We start from the raw sequence: 12,887 nt of genomic DNA on the forward strand, positions 1-12,887 counted from the left end.
TTCAGATATAGAAATATTGTGGAATAGCTAAACCAAAATTATTAGCATTTACATTAACTCACATATCTTTTTGGGGGTAAGAACACATAAATTTACTCTTAGTAATTTTCAAAAATACAATACTTTTTTAATTACCATGACTGTGTTGTACAAAGGATCTCTTTAACTTACTTTTCCTGTCTAAATGAAAAAATTTATTTGACCAACATCTACCCAATGTGTCCTGCAGCCACCTTCCACCATTCCCTAGCCCTTACATGCTACTTTCTACTTCACCGAATCCAACATTTTTAGATTTCATGTATAAGTGAGATGATACAGTATTGGTGTTTCTGTGACTAGCCCATTTCATTCAGCATTATATCCTCCAGGCTAACCCATGTTATTACAAATGACAGGATCTTTTCTTCCTTTTTAAGGCTGTACAGTAACCACCATGTGGAAATAAATTTATCGAAAATCAGTTGACCATAAATGCATGAACTTCTGTATGGATGTTCTTTTCTGTTTTATTGGTATATATCTCTGTCTTTATAGCAGTGCCATGCTATTTTGATTACCGTAGCCTCAGAGTATAATTTGAAGTCAGGTACTGAGATACTTTCAGCTTTGATCTTTTTGCTCAAGATTACTTTGAATATTTGGGGTCTTTCGTGGTTCCATATGAATTCTAGGAATTTTTTTTCTTCCTGTGAAAAATATCATTGGAATTTTGATGGTGATGGCCTGAAATCTGTAGATTGCCTTGGTTAGTATAAACTTTTTAACAATATTAATTCTTCTAATCAAGAATCATGGGATATCTTTTGATTTATTTGTATCCTTCAATATCTTTCACCAATGTTTTATAGTATTCACTGTATAGGTTTTTCTCTTCCTTGGTTAAATTTATTTCTATGTGATTTTTAAAATGTTAGTGTGTATGGAATTGTTTTCTTAATTTTTTTCAGATAGTTTGTTATTAATGTAAACAAAAGCTACTTTATTATTTCTGTTTTTGCTTGTTGATTTGTTTAAGTTGCTTATAGATTCTGGATGTTAGAACTTTGTCAAATACATATTTTGCAAATCTTTTCTAGTTTGCCTGTTTATTCTCTTGATAGTTTCTGTTGATGTGCAGAAGTTGTCAGTTTGATTAGGCCCTGCTTGTCAACTTTATTTTTCCTTTGCAACTGCTTTTGAGGATGTAGCCATAAATTCTCTGCCAAGGCTGATGTCAAAAAGGATATTTCCTAGATTTTCTTCTGGGATTTGTACAGTTTGAGATGTTACATTTAAGTCTTTAATACATTTTGAGTTAATGTTTATATATGCTGATAGGTAGGCATTCAGTTTTATTATTCTGCTTATGGCTAGTCAATTTATATCCCATATCCAAGCATCATTTATTAAATAGACTGTCCTTTCGCCATTGCTTGTTTTTGTTGACTTAACAAAAATCAGATGGCTGTAGGTGTATGGCTTTATTTCTAGGTTCTCTATTTTGTTCCATTCGTCTATGTGTCTGTTTTTGTTCCAGTACTTGCTGTTTTGATTGCTGTTGTCTTGTAACATGGACACAAACTACAAAATCTAGAGGAAATGGATAAATTCCCATTAACATGCAATCTCTCAAGTTTGAACCTGGAAGAAATTGAAACCCTGAATAGACTACTAATGAATCCCAAAATTATATTAGTAATGAAAAACCTACCAAACAAAATGTTCCCGGGCCAAATGGAGAGCAAATATCAATCTTAGTGAAATTATTCCAAAATAATTGAGGAGGAGAGTCTCCTCCCTAACTCATCCTTCAAAGCCAGAACCAATCACATATCAAAAGCTGGAAATTTTAGGCCAATATCCCTGTTGAACATAGACACAAAAATTCTCAGCAAAATACTGGCAAACTAAATAAAGCAGCACATCAAAAAGTTAATTCACCATGATCAGGTAGGCTTGTTCCTGAGATGCAAGTTTGGTCCAACAGATGCAAATCAATAAATGTGATTCACCAGATAAACAGAAATAAAAGCAAAAATTATATGATCATCTCAATATATATATATAGAAAAAAATTTGACAAACTCCAGCATCCCTTCATGATACAAAGCCTCAACAAACTAGGCATCAAAAAACATACCTCAAAATAATAAGAGCCATCTATGACAAAACAACAGTCAACTCATACTGAAAAGGTAAAAGGCAAAAGCATTCCTGTTGAGAACTGGAACTAGAAAAGAATGTTCTCTCTACCAACCCTAGTCAATAAAATTCTAGAGGTGCTAGCCAGAGCAATCAGGAAAGAGAAAAAAATAAAAGACATCCAAATAGGGAAATAAGTCAAACTAACTCTCTTCGCTGAAAGTATGATTCTGTACTTAGAAAACCCTACAGACCCTGCCAAAAAACTCCCAGTATTGATAAATAAATTCAGTGAACTTCTAGGATATAAAATCAATATACACAAATCAGTAGCATTTCTGATACCAATAATATTAAATATTTAAATGTTAAATAATGAACACCAATAATGTTAAAGGTGAGGGCCAAATAAAAAAATGCAATCCCAAAGACACACACACACACACACTCCAAAAATACCTACGGATACATCTAACTGAAGAGGTCAAGACATTTAGAAAGGGAACTATAAAACACTACTAAAAGAAATCATAGATGACAAAAACAAATGGAAAAACATTACATGCTCATGGATTGGAAGAATCATTATTCTTAAAATGACCATACTGAACAAAGCAATCTACAGATTCAATGCTATTCCTATCAAACTACACATGTTATGTTTCACATAATTAGAAAAGCTATTCTTTATTTCATATGGAACCAAAAACAAGCCTGGAAAGCCAAAGCAACTCTAAGCAAACACAAAACAAAAACAAAGACAGCTGCATCATATTACCCTTTTTATCTTTTGATTGAAGAATTTAATCAATTTGTATTCAAGGTAATTATGGATAGACAAGTACACATTCCTGTCATTTCGTTAATGATTTCCTGCTTGTTTTGTAGATCTTTTGTCCTGTTCCATTTTCCTTGCTGGCCCAGTGCTGGGGATGGTCTGGAGCCCAGGGCCTCTAGGGCTAGCTAGGCTCTGTGGTAGGCTTAGAGAAGTCTGTGAGAGCAGGCCTGGAAAAAGTCGGACCAGATCCCCAGGCAGCTGGGACTGACTCAGTGCTGTGGCCAGTCCAGAGCCAAAGCATTCCAGGACCTGGGACCACTAAAGTCAGCATACTGGTGTGGCAGCCCCAGGGACCTAGTCCCTGGGACCTGGAGCTGAATAGCCCTGTGACCTGCAGCTACAGGTTCCAGCATGAGGCTGGGTCAGTCCTGGAAGCTCAGTCTGGGGGTGCCAGCCTGAAGTCTGGGGTTTGGGGAGCCTTTTCAGTGCTGAATTTTAGTGGGATGGGCCTGTGTGTTGGGGTACAAGGCAAAGTCTGATGCTCATTTCTCTCTCCTTTTTTCTAAGTAAAAGGTAGCTCTCTCTATGGTGTACTGACCCGGGTTAGGTGAGGGGTGATATGGGTAATATAAAATGGTTCTTCCTACCCTATTCAGTGTGTTTCATTTTTTTTTTTTTTTTAATGTTTGTGGCACCCTTAATTTTGGTAACCTTTCACTGGATTTCCTTACATCTCATCAAGGTATTTTTGTACATGAATAATTGTTCAAGTTGATGTTTCTGTGCACAAACATGAGAGAATCCTATTCTACTACCTTGCTTGGATATCCTCCAAAGTAAAATAGTTACTTTAGTTAAATAATGTAGATATTGCTCCACTAACTAAGGCATCAAATAAAATGGAGATTTTGTGGAAAGTGTGAATATTTATTCCTCTTTATATGTGCTTTGAGAAATGTCGAAGAAAATGTTCAGCTGATATTAAAAACATTATTTCTGATGGTGTGATTTTGGATATATTGCATTTTTGTTGCATTTTACAACCTTAATATTTATAAAAAGAATATATTTCAAAATAAAATGAAGCCTTTCCTTAAAGAGGAAAGAATAAAAGTAGTAAGGAACACGGATAGAAACAGATTCATTGGGAAAGCATAAAATATATTAGAGGAAAATGCACACAAAAATAAGGAGTACTTGTTTCATAAACTAAAGAAAAGCTTCCATGCCAAGCTGAAATGTTTGAACAAAGATGAATTGTCAGTTAAAAAAAGAAATAATTGAAACATTTTATATAGAGAAATAGAGTAAGGTATGTTCTTCAAGAAAATTCATACGCCAGGCATGGTCAGAGGGAAGAATTCAGGTAAAAACATAAGAGAGAGATGTTTGGAATAGCAAGAAAAATTATAGTTTGCCTTTTTCAGTTGATATGAAATAGGTAATGAGGCCTGAACTGAAAAAAAAAAAAATAAAGATTTTGTTTTTTTTATTTTTTTTATTTTCTATTTTTCTTTCTAGCAACTTCCTGACCCAAATGCCATATGGAGAATATCAAACGTATGGAGAGTACACGTTATGATTTGTTCCCTTTCCCTAGCTCTAGATTAAGTTGATTAAAAATGTACTGCAAATGTTATAACAAATTATGCCACCCAGGACAATGAAATAAAAGTAATATATCATTTAAGAAGTTGTATTTTTAGGTATTTTGGCCAGAAAAGAGACAGTGTTGGTGTCTCAAGACACAGGTGGTTTAACTCATGGCTGGAAAACTAAATAAGCATCATTTTTATTGCACACATTCCATTTGGTGTTTGAAGTATATTTCAGCATAGATGTAAAGTACTTAAATATTTTAAAGAAAACCACTTCATTCTTTTACCTAACAACAACACAATGTCTGGAATATTCTCAAATGTCAAACATGTTACATAGCTGTCTCATCCTTAAGAACCTTAAGCCTGCTCTATCCTAGGGTTTTAGGATTGTGTTCTACAGCAGTATTGTCCGGTCAGAGGAACTTATAACCTAAAAAAGTTTTTGCTGCTAAACTATAAATATCAGGCATAGTAAGGATTTATTGTCACAAGAGTGGTGGGAGAGACTGTTGTAAAATAATTGGTAGAAGTATAGAATGCTACAGAATTTCTGCTTGATCCCCACAGTGGCAATGGTGGGGATTATCCCTCTTCCGCTGCACCTCAAGGCAAGTGATGCAGGCATCAAGAGATCCCTCCCCAAGACTGTGGATGCTTGCTAGAGGGGAAGCATATCTCGTGCAACCTGAAACAAATATCAGTGGAGCTGCTGAAACTTCAGGTTGGCCACAGCAGTCACTAGAGCAGAAGTCAGGAGTGCTTTGAGAGAAAATTACGTATAAAAGTTGGAGGTGGAACATAGCTAATTGTAACAACTTTTATCTAGAACATTCTGACAAGAAGCAACCTTGGGAAGCCTGCCAAAAGAGACAGAACAGTAACGTGAGAAAGCTGCACTCTTAGTGTTGGTGGCCAAAAGTATGTTGGTTCTCTCAAGCTAAGTGCATATCACTAAGGTAGACAGAATTGGCATATAATAAAAGGACATTTCCCAAAAGGAGCATCTATTGAACAAAGGGGTCTGTAATGCATTCATATCATTATGGTGTTGCCTTGGCATCCATTGTGAGTATAACTTGGACTTTCTCATACCAGAAGTGGGTCACAGTCACCCATGAGACAGTTTTCAACTCATCAGCTCACTCCCCATCAAACCCTGCCAGTCCCTCATTGTGGTATTATACAACTGCCTCATACAACTTCCTCTTCGTGACCACCTGCCTGTGGGACAGCTAGATAAAACATACTTCAGCAGTCTCACTGATCCCCTCATGGACTGTGTAGGTATTTTCACAGTAGCCATGTTTCAGTCACAACATGACCTTCTGGAACTTGTGCCTCCTTGCTTCAAACCTACTCATTAAAACTTGCTGCAGGAACCCTGTTTGGATAATGCCCTAGACTCAGTAAAAGGATTGGCTCACAGATTGCTATCCCTCTCTTTCCTGGCGCTGACTCACCTCCATTATGGCATAGTGTGTACCTCCAGGGCCTGTAAGCAAAAACATTTTAATTTTCAACTCGTGTTTTTCTTAATCATTAAAAAGGTACTCAGCACCTTAAAGTTCCCAATTAATACAGAATGACAGCAAAAGAGAATTTATATGGAATTCCATCACAAGGTAACAGCTGTGGGTTGACAAATATGCAGTCACAGAGCATATTACCATAAAAGTGGACAGTGAAATTCAGAGGACTTTGAAAGAACCTACTAATAATACCACTCAGAAAAGCAAAAACTAGAACTCTTTGAAAAAGAGTTTTAACCAGCTAATACTAAATCACAGCTATCAGCTAAGTGTAGAGATGTTTGCCCTTATTCTTCTCAACTGTGCAGTAGCCAGAAGCTGAGTGCAAGGAGAAGAATTAAAAGAAACAAGAAGGTCCAAAACAGACTACAACATCCTCCTTCACTGCTTGCCCTAAAAAAGCAGATCAAGTGTGAGCTGAGAGTTCAAGGAGAAGACTGGAAATAAATGTGAGAACAAGACTTGACTTAAATATTAATTTCAGAAAATGAAGTTATTTTAATGTCTGAAAATGAAGAGAATGTTATGAGATCTACCCAAGATATTAATAAGTGTATGGGGAATTAGTGTCTGATAAACTATGTTTGAAAGAAGTGGCCAGAAAAAAATAAAGTAATTCCCTGATCATAACTATCCTGTTCAGCATGTTTAGTAGCTATTGAATGGGAAATGTGGTGAACTATGAAAGATAACTTATCAGAATAATTCACCCATGATGTTGAAACTTTGTTCTTCTACAGATTGACTTTTCATGTCATCAAAAAAGGAGAAATTTATATTCTTATTTACAACCTAAAAATGTTTTACATAAAAGCTTAAATCTCAAATGTTATAACATCATAGAATTTATAAAGCCTTACGTTTTTAAATAATCATATAGGAACCGGTTTTATCTGCCTTAAAATGTAAAGTCCAAACTTAACCTAATTAGACAACTTTTCAATTATAGAACATAGTTAGGCTAATGGGACTTTTCTCATAGGAATTTAAGAATAAAACATGTGTTTCTGTGTGAGTAGAAAAGAACAAGGAAGAATATCCCAGAGGTGGTTTAGTTAGGACTAATATAAACTCACCAAGGCGTGAAAACTAGTCCTTCCTGGGACTAATTAATAGCTAAAATCATTAAATCTCCAGGGGCTTAGAAAACCCCTGGCCAGTCCAGACACCAGTGCCCATGTATCCACAAAGGAAACTAATAGAAATTGTCAAGACTGGAGGGGCTTTATGTCACTGGTTGTAGATATTTACATCTGGTGAAAGGACACCATCAAAGTGATGTACAATATTTATTAAGGCAGGATCCAGATCTAGATGAAGAAAGAAACTGCATAGGAATGGGAAGAGCTCTTAGCAATAAGCTTAGCTTTTTGCAACTGTTTGATAAACAGAAACCAAGGTTCACTGATGGACAAATTAGTCCAGAAAATAAGAGGTAAAATTAGGAATAGGAAAAACAGTCTGCCTTTAAGTATTTCACACATATATATTTTAAACATTGTATTGAAGCGTGATACAAAATGAAAGTGCAAACACTGTCAGTTTGATAAGTACACAAATTAAAAACACCTACATAATCAGGACCCAGAACAAGAAACAGAACATTATTGGGGTTCCAGACATCACTTTAATGATGCTTTCCATCTACTACCATCTCTTTCAGTCCCTTTTACTCCACACCTTAAAAGCATACTTTAGTTTTATTTGAATTTTTTTATTTTTATAAATTAAATTATACAGTATGCATACTTTTGCATCTGACTTTTCTAATTCAAAAGTATCTTGTAACATTCATGAATATTTTTGTGTGTAGTTGTAGGTCATTAATTCTCATTGCTGAATAATTCTCTCTGTGCCAATATACTGTAATTTATCTATTCACTCTTTTCTTAATGGTCACATGGGTAATTTCTAGTGTGAAACAATTATGAATGGTGGCACTATAAACATTCTAACTCATGTCTTTTGTTAAGCATATATACCTATTTCTATTTCTGTCGGTTTTTTCTTGATACAGAATTGCTACATTATGAAATATGCAATTCAATTTTAGTAAATGTTGATTAACTGCTTTCCCAAGACACTGTAATAATTAATACACCCACAGCAATGTAGAAAAATTTTGTTTGGCTACACATCTTCATCACACTTGACATTTTGAATTTTTTCATCTTAGCTATTCTAATGGCTTCACCTTAGAATTTTGATTTGCATTTCTTAATGACTAATGAAGTTGGACACCTTTTTATATCTATATTGGTCATTTGGCTATTTTCTTTACGGTGTCTTCACATTTTCTTCCCATTTTGCTATTAGATTGTTAGACTTTTTCTTACTTTTTAGGCATTCCTTATATATTCCAGATTATAATCCCTTCAGGCATATTTTTCCTACTCTTTGTGTTATTTTTGCACACTATTAATGGTGGTTTTTTATTGTAGAAGTTGTTAATTTTAGGGCCGGGTTTGGTGTCTCACGCCTGTAACTCCAGCACTTTGGGAGGCTGAGGTGGGCAGATCACGAGGTCAGGAGATCGAGACCGTCCTGGTTAACACGGTGAAACCCTGTCTCTACTAAAAATACAAAAAAATTAGCCAGGCATGGTGGTGGGTGCCTGTAGTCTCAGCTACTTGGGAGGCTGAGGCAGGAGAATGGTGTGAACCCGGGAGACGGAGCTTGCAGTGAGCCTACATTGCGCCACTGCACTCCAGCCAGGGCGACAGAGCGAGACACCATCTCAAAAAAAAAAAAAAAAAAAAAAAAAAAAAATTATTAATTTTAATGTAATCCAGTTTATCTTTTTAGACATTTATGGTTAGTTATTTTTGTGTCTACTTTAAGAAATCTTTGCCTGCCCCACAGTCACAAAAATATTCTGTAGTTTGACCTCTAAAACTTGTACTGCCGTACCCCAGGCATGTTTAAATATCACATAAGTAAACCTAGGGCACTAAAGCAAAAGGTTCTGTCTAAACCCTGTTGACTTGTATAGAAGTTTCTAATTTGCCATCAGATCAGGCAGGGATCTAGGTTCAGAGTCAAGACAGGGTTATGCCTACTTAAAGCAGGACTTTCAAACATTGATCTGAGTATGGAAGCTCTGGGCTAAGACTTTTGAAGAAAAGCTGCAAGCTGTTTCCAGTTCAGTTAATGTCTAGTTATGAACTGAGAAATATGAGAGTCATATGGGTGAAATTTGCAAGAAATGTCAAAATAACTGCAATTATTACAACAGCACAGATTTCTATACCATGACATCAAGCTGTTTCAGACTCACCTGTAGCCTGAGGCACAAGCTATTAAAGTACATGGGTATAGTGGTCTCCCTCTCTTGTTATCTTTCCAGACAGTTATTTGAATCTTCCATTTAGTGGAATTCAGTGTGGTATAGACATGTTAGAAAATGCTTAATGTATACCTCAGTGACTTAGCAACTAAGACAATCAATGGTTACTTGTTACAGATTGATGGCTTAATATATTGAGAGCATTAAAAGTTTCTGTATTTAAATATATATATGTCAGTTGGCCCCAATTATTTTGGTTTCTTTCAAAATTTTCAATGTTTAGCTTTAACCCTTTTGTGGCCATTTATTATCCCAATCTTATTTCCAAGAAATAGGATCATAAAAGATAGTCTAACATCGGGGAGTGCAGATTAAGGCAACTCATTTCAGCTATCACACTTTCATCAGGTAAAATTTAAAACTAATTGATCTTGGAAAAACTTGATGTGCCTTAGAGAAGCCAGACTTACAAAACTCAGATTTCAAAGCTTTACATATTTAGGGGTTTTGACGAAAATCTGAAATATTTCTCATGCTCACCTAAGGTCAATTCATTTTTCTAATGATTAGATGCAAGGAAAGAAAGTAAAAGAAAACTTTCAGCAGTTAGTTCCAATTCACCTCATTCTCATTAGGCTCAAGAAATGTGTATTTTATAAAGCCTAATAAGTAATGTATAGAAGACAGTGCATTTTATACATGGCCAAGACGTGTGCATCGTGCATCCTCAATCACTATTAATTATTACCTTTGTAAATCAAATTTATTTAAAATGGCATTTAATGTCTCCATAATATTTGTAATAAAGAACATCTGTATTGTTTCATAAACTGCACATTGCTCACAGCTGCTCATGGTACTGCCTACAGTTGCAGGACAGTTTGCTTTGTAATGCCTAAGCTTCCTATTTTATCTGTCATAAGAAAAGTCTGAAGCCCAGATGGCCCATATCAATTATGCTGTAAAAGTGTTGGCTCATCTGCTCCTTCACAGCAGGACATTCATTGATCTCAGCTCTGACATGATCTGACACAACGTTTGTGGAAAAGTCAATTTGTCTCTGTAAGTCTCATTTGCCTTAAAGTAAAATGACGATGTCAGTTTTTAACCTGTGTTTTGCAAAGACCAGTGTTTGTGTGGTGCTGCAGAGGAGAAGTGCTAGGGGGCAGTCAGGGAGTGAGAGTGATTAACACAAGCAAAGTTCCACAAACTTCTGCCTCTCTTTCAGATCTTGTGGTTCTAGGAATTATTTATTTGAATAAAGTATTAGTTTTTAAACTTCTAAGCATGATTAACAATAATATTATCTCCCATTTTAATAATCTTTGAATACCTGCTGTGAAGGAAAGGCTATTATTGTAGGATGTTCAAAAACTCTGACTTTAATGCTTGCCAGAACTGAGATGTGATCATGGCTCTGCTATTCAACTAGCTTTAAGGGGAAAAACAAAACCTCTCTCTCTTTTAAACACTTCATCTATAAAAAGGTGGATGACAATGATTAGTGCCTTATAAGGTTGCTGTGAATAGCAAATGAACTAATCTATGTGGAACATTTAGCACAGATCTTAGCACAGAGCAGGAACCCAAGAAATATCATCAATGCTCTTTCACATTTGTCTTACATAATATGCCCTCTCTTGATACAATGTGGTAATAATATTAAAATGGAATTGATTTTGTCATTGATGATAGCATTTTTATAATAATAAGTCAAAGGCTACAGTGAAATGTACAAGGACTCTGTATTAGTTTTCCAGAGCTCATAACAAACTACCACAAATTGTATTTTAAAACAACACAAAAGTATTCTCTTACAGAGGCTAGAAATCTGAAATCAAGGTGTCACCTGAGCCATGCTGCCTCAGGAGGTTCTACAAACCACTTCTTCCTTGCCCTTTTCTGCCCTCTGGTAGTTGCCAACAGTCTTTGGCAACCATTGGTTTGTAGCTTTCTGCCTCCATTTTCACATGGCCATTTTGCGTCTTGCTGTCTCTCCTTTCTCTTAAAAAGACACCAGTCATTGGATTTGGGGTCAATTCATATCCATTAATGACATCATCTCAATTTGATTACATCTTTAAAGATTAATTTTAAATTTCACCAGCAAACATCATGACAAAACCCCACAGTGAAGATAACCTGCTGGGATCTGGATCCAAAATGAGCAGCAACGATACTATGGAGAACATAAATGAGGAGATGTAGATTAAAGAGGCAAGGAGAGGAAACAGCTAGGAGATCTCTAAAAAGATTGTTCAAAAACTGCCACTTGAATTAAAACAAGTGCATGGAAATAATACCAGAGGGAACTCTGTGAAGTTACAAAAAACTATATTGTGGCTTACCATTAGACCTCCTGTAAAAGTTCGGATAGCTAATGCCTTGTAAAACTAAGCAACTAAAATAATTGTGTCAAATTCATTATAAAGTTATTTTTAAAGAACAGAAAGGATAAGTAGCAAATCAACAGCCCTAAAGACAGTAATCCTACGTGCATCCTGGCTTACAAAATATCACTCTAAAGAACAGAAGTTGGTTTGGCCCAACTCTGCTTTTTATAGCATGGAATATGAAGGGAAAATAGTAAGAATAAATTCTTCAACAGAGATTTTCAATTTGTAAAGAACAGAATCAGGTTGAGGAAAATGAAAGGGTAATATGGAAGAAAGAAATAAAATTAGTGAATGGAAACTAGAACAGAAACAGAATTTTTAAAGGCTGATGAGATACTTCATTAAAAGCTATAAAGTACTTCATTTTAAATGACATAATTCCATTAAATTTTGTCTAGAATTCAGTAGAATTTTTCTCTTTCTTTCCTTTTACTTTAAAAACAATTTGTAAATAAACAATTTCTGTTTGGGAAACTAAAACACTTTATAAATTAAATTTAAGACTATAGTTGTCATTTCCCATAACTCATAAATAAATAGCTACAATGATCACCATAAGAAGAGAGGAGGACCTTGCACAGTATGATTCCTTTTTATAAATGTGCCTATTTGCAGTTTTTTCTGTGGTTGTCCTTATTGTTTAAGAAGCTGCATTGCTAGTGTTCTATTAGAAATCTTCCTATTTGCTTGTATACTGCATATATGCAGTGACTGAAAATAAGGAATAATAGAGTCTGCCGGAAATGGATTTCCTGCAAAAGTCATCCTAGCTAAAATTAGCAAATTATCTGTGAACAAAAGCAGGTTGTTCATCTTTTTATAAGGCTATTCTTCTAAAGTAATAGTGATTATTAAACGTCAATTAAAAGGCTTCCATTTTGTTGTTGTCAATTTACAATTTGTAGTTTGATTTGTATTACTCAGTAGTTATTAATACATAAAACTGTCGATATTACACACTTAGCTACTTCTATAAATATAACATTAACATTGAAAGACTGTGCTGAGCTGTCAAGATATTTCAACCAGTCCTTAGTAAAAATATTTTTTAAATTGACTCAATAAAAAATGAATAATTTTAACATGAAAAGTGCACTCTTTTGGCTTTCCATCAACTTATTGCTACCCAGTGCAAAAGATACACCCAATGGAGGCTGCCAGACAATTGGAATA

The sequence above is a fragment of the Piliocolobus tephrosceles genome, chromosome 2 (genome assembly GCF_002776525.5).
Source record: "Piliocolobus tephrosceles isolate RC106 chromosome 2, ASM277652v3, whole genome shotgun sequence".
NCBI lineage: Eukaryota > Metazoa > Chordata > Mammalia > Primates > Cercopithecidae > Piliocolobus > Piliocolobus tephrosceles.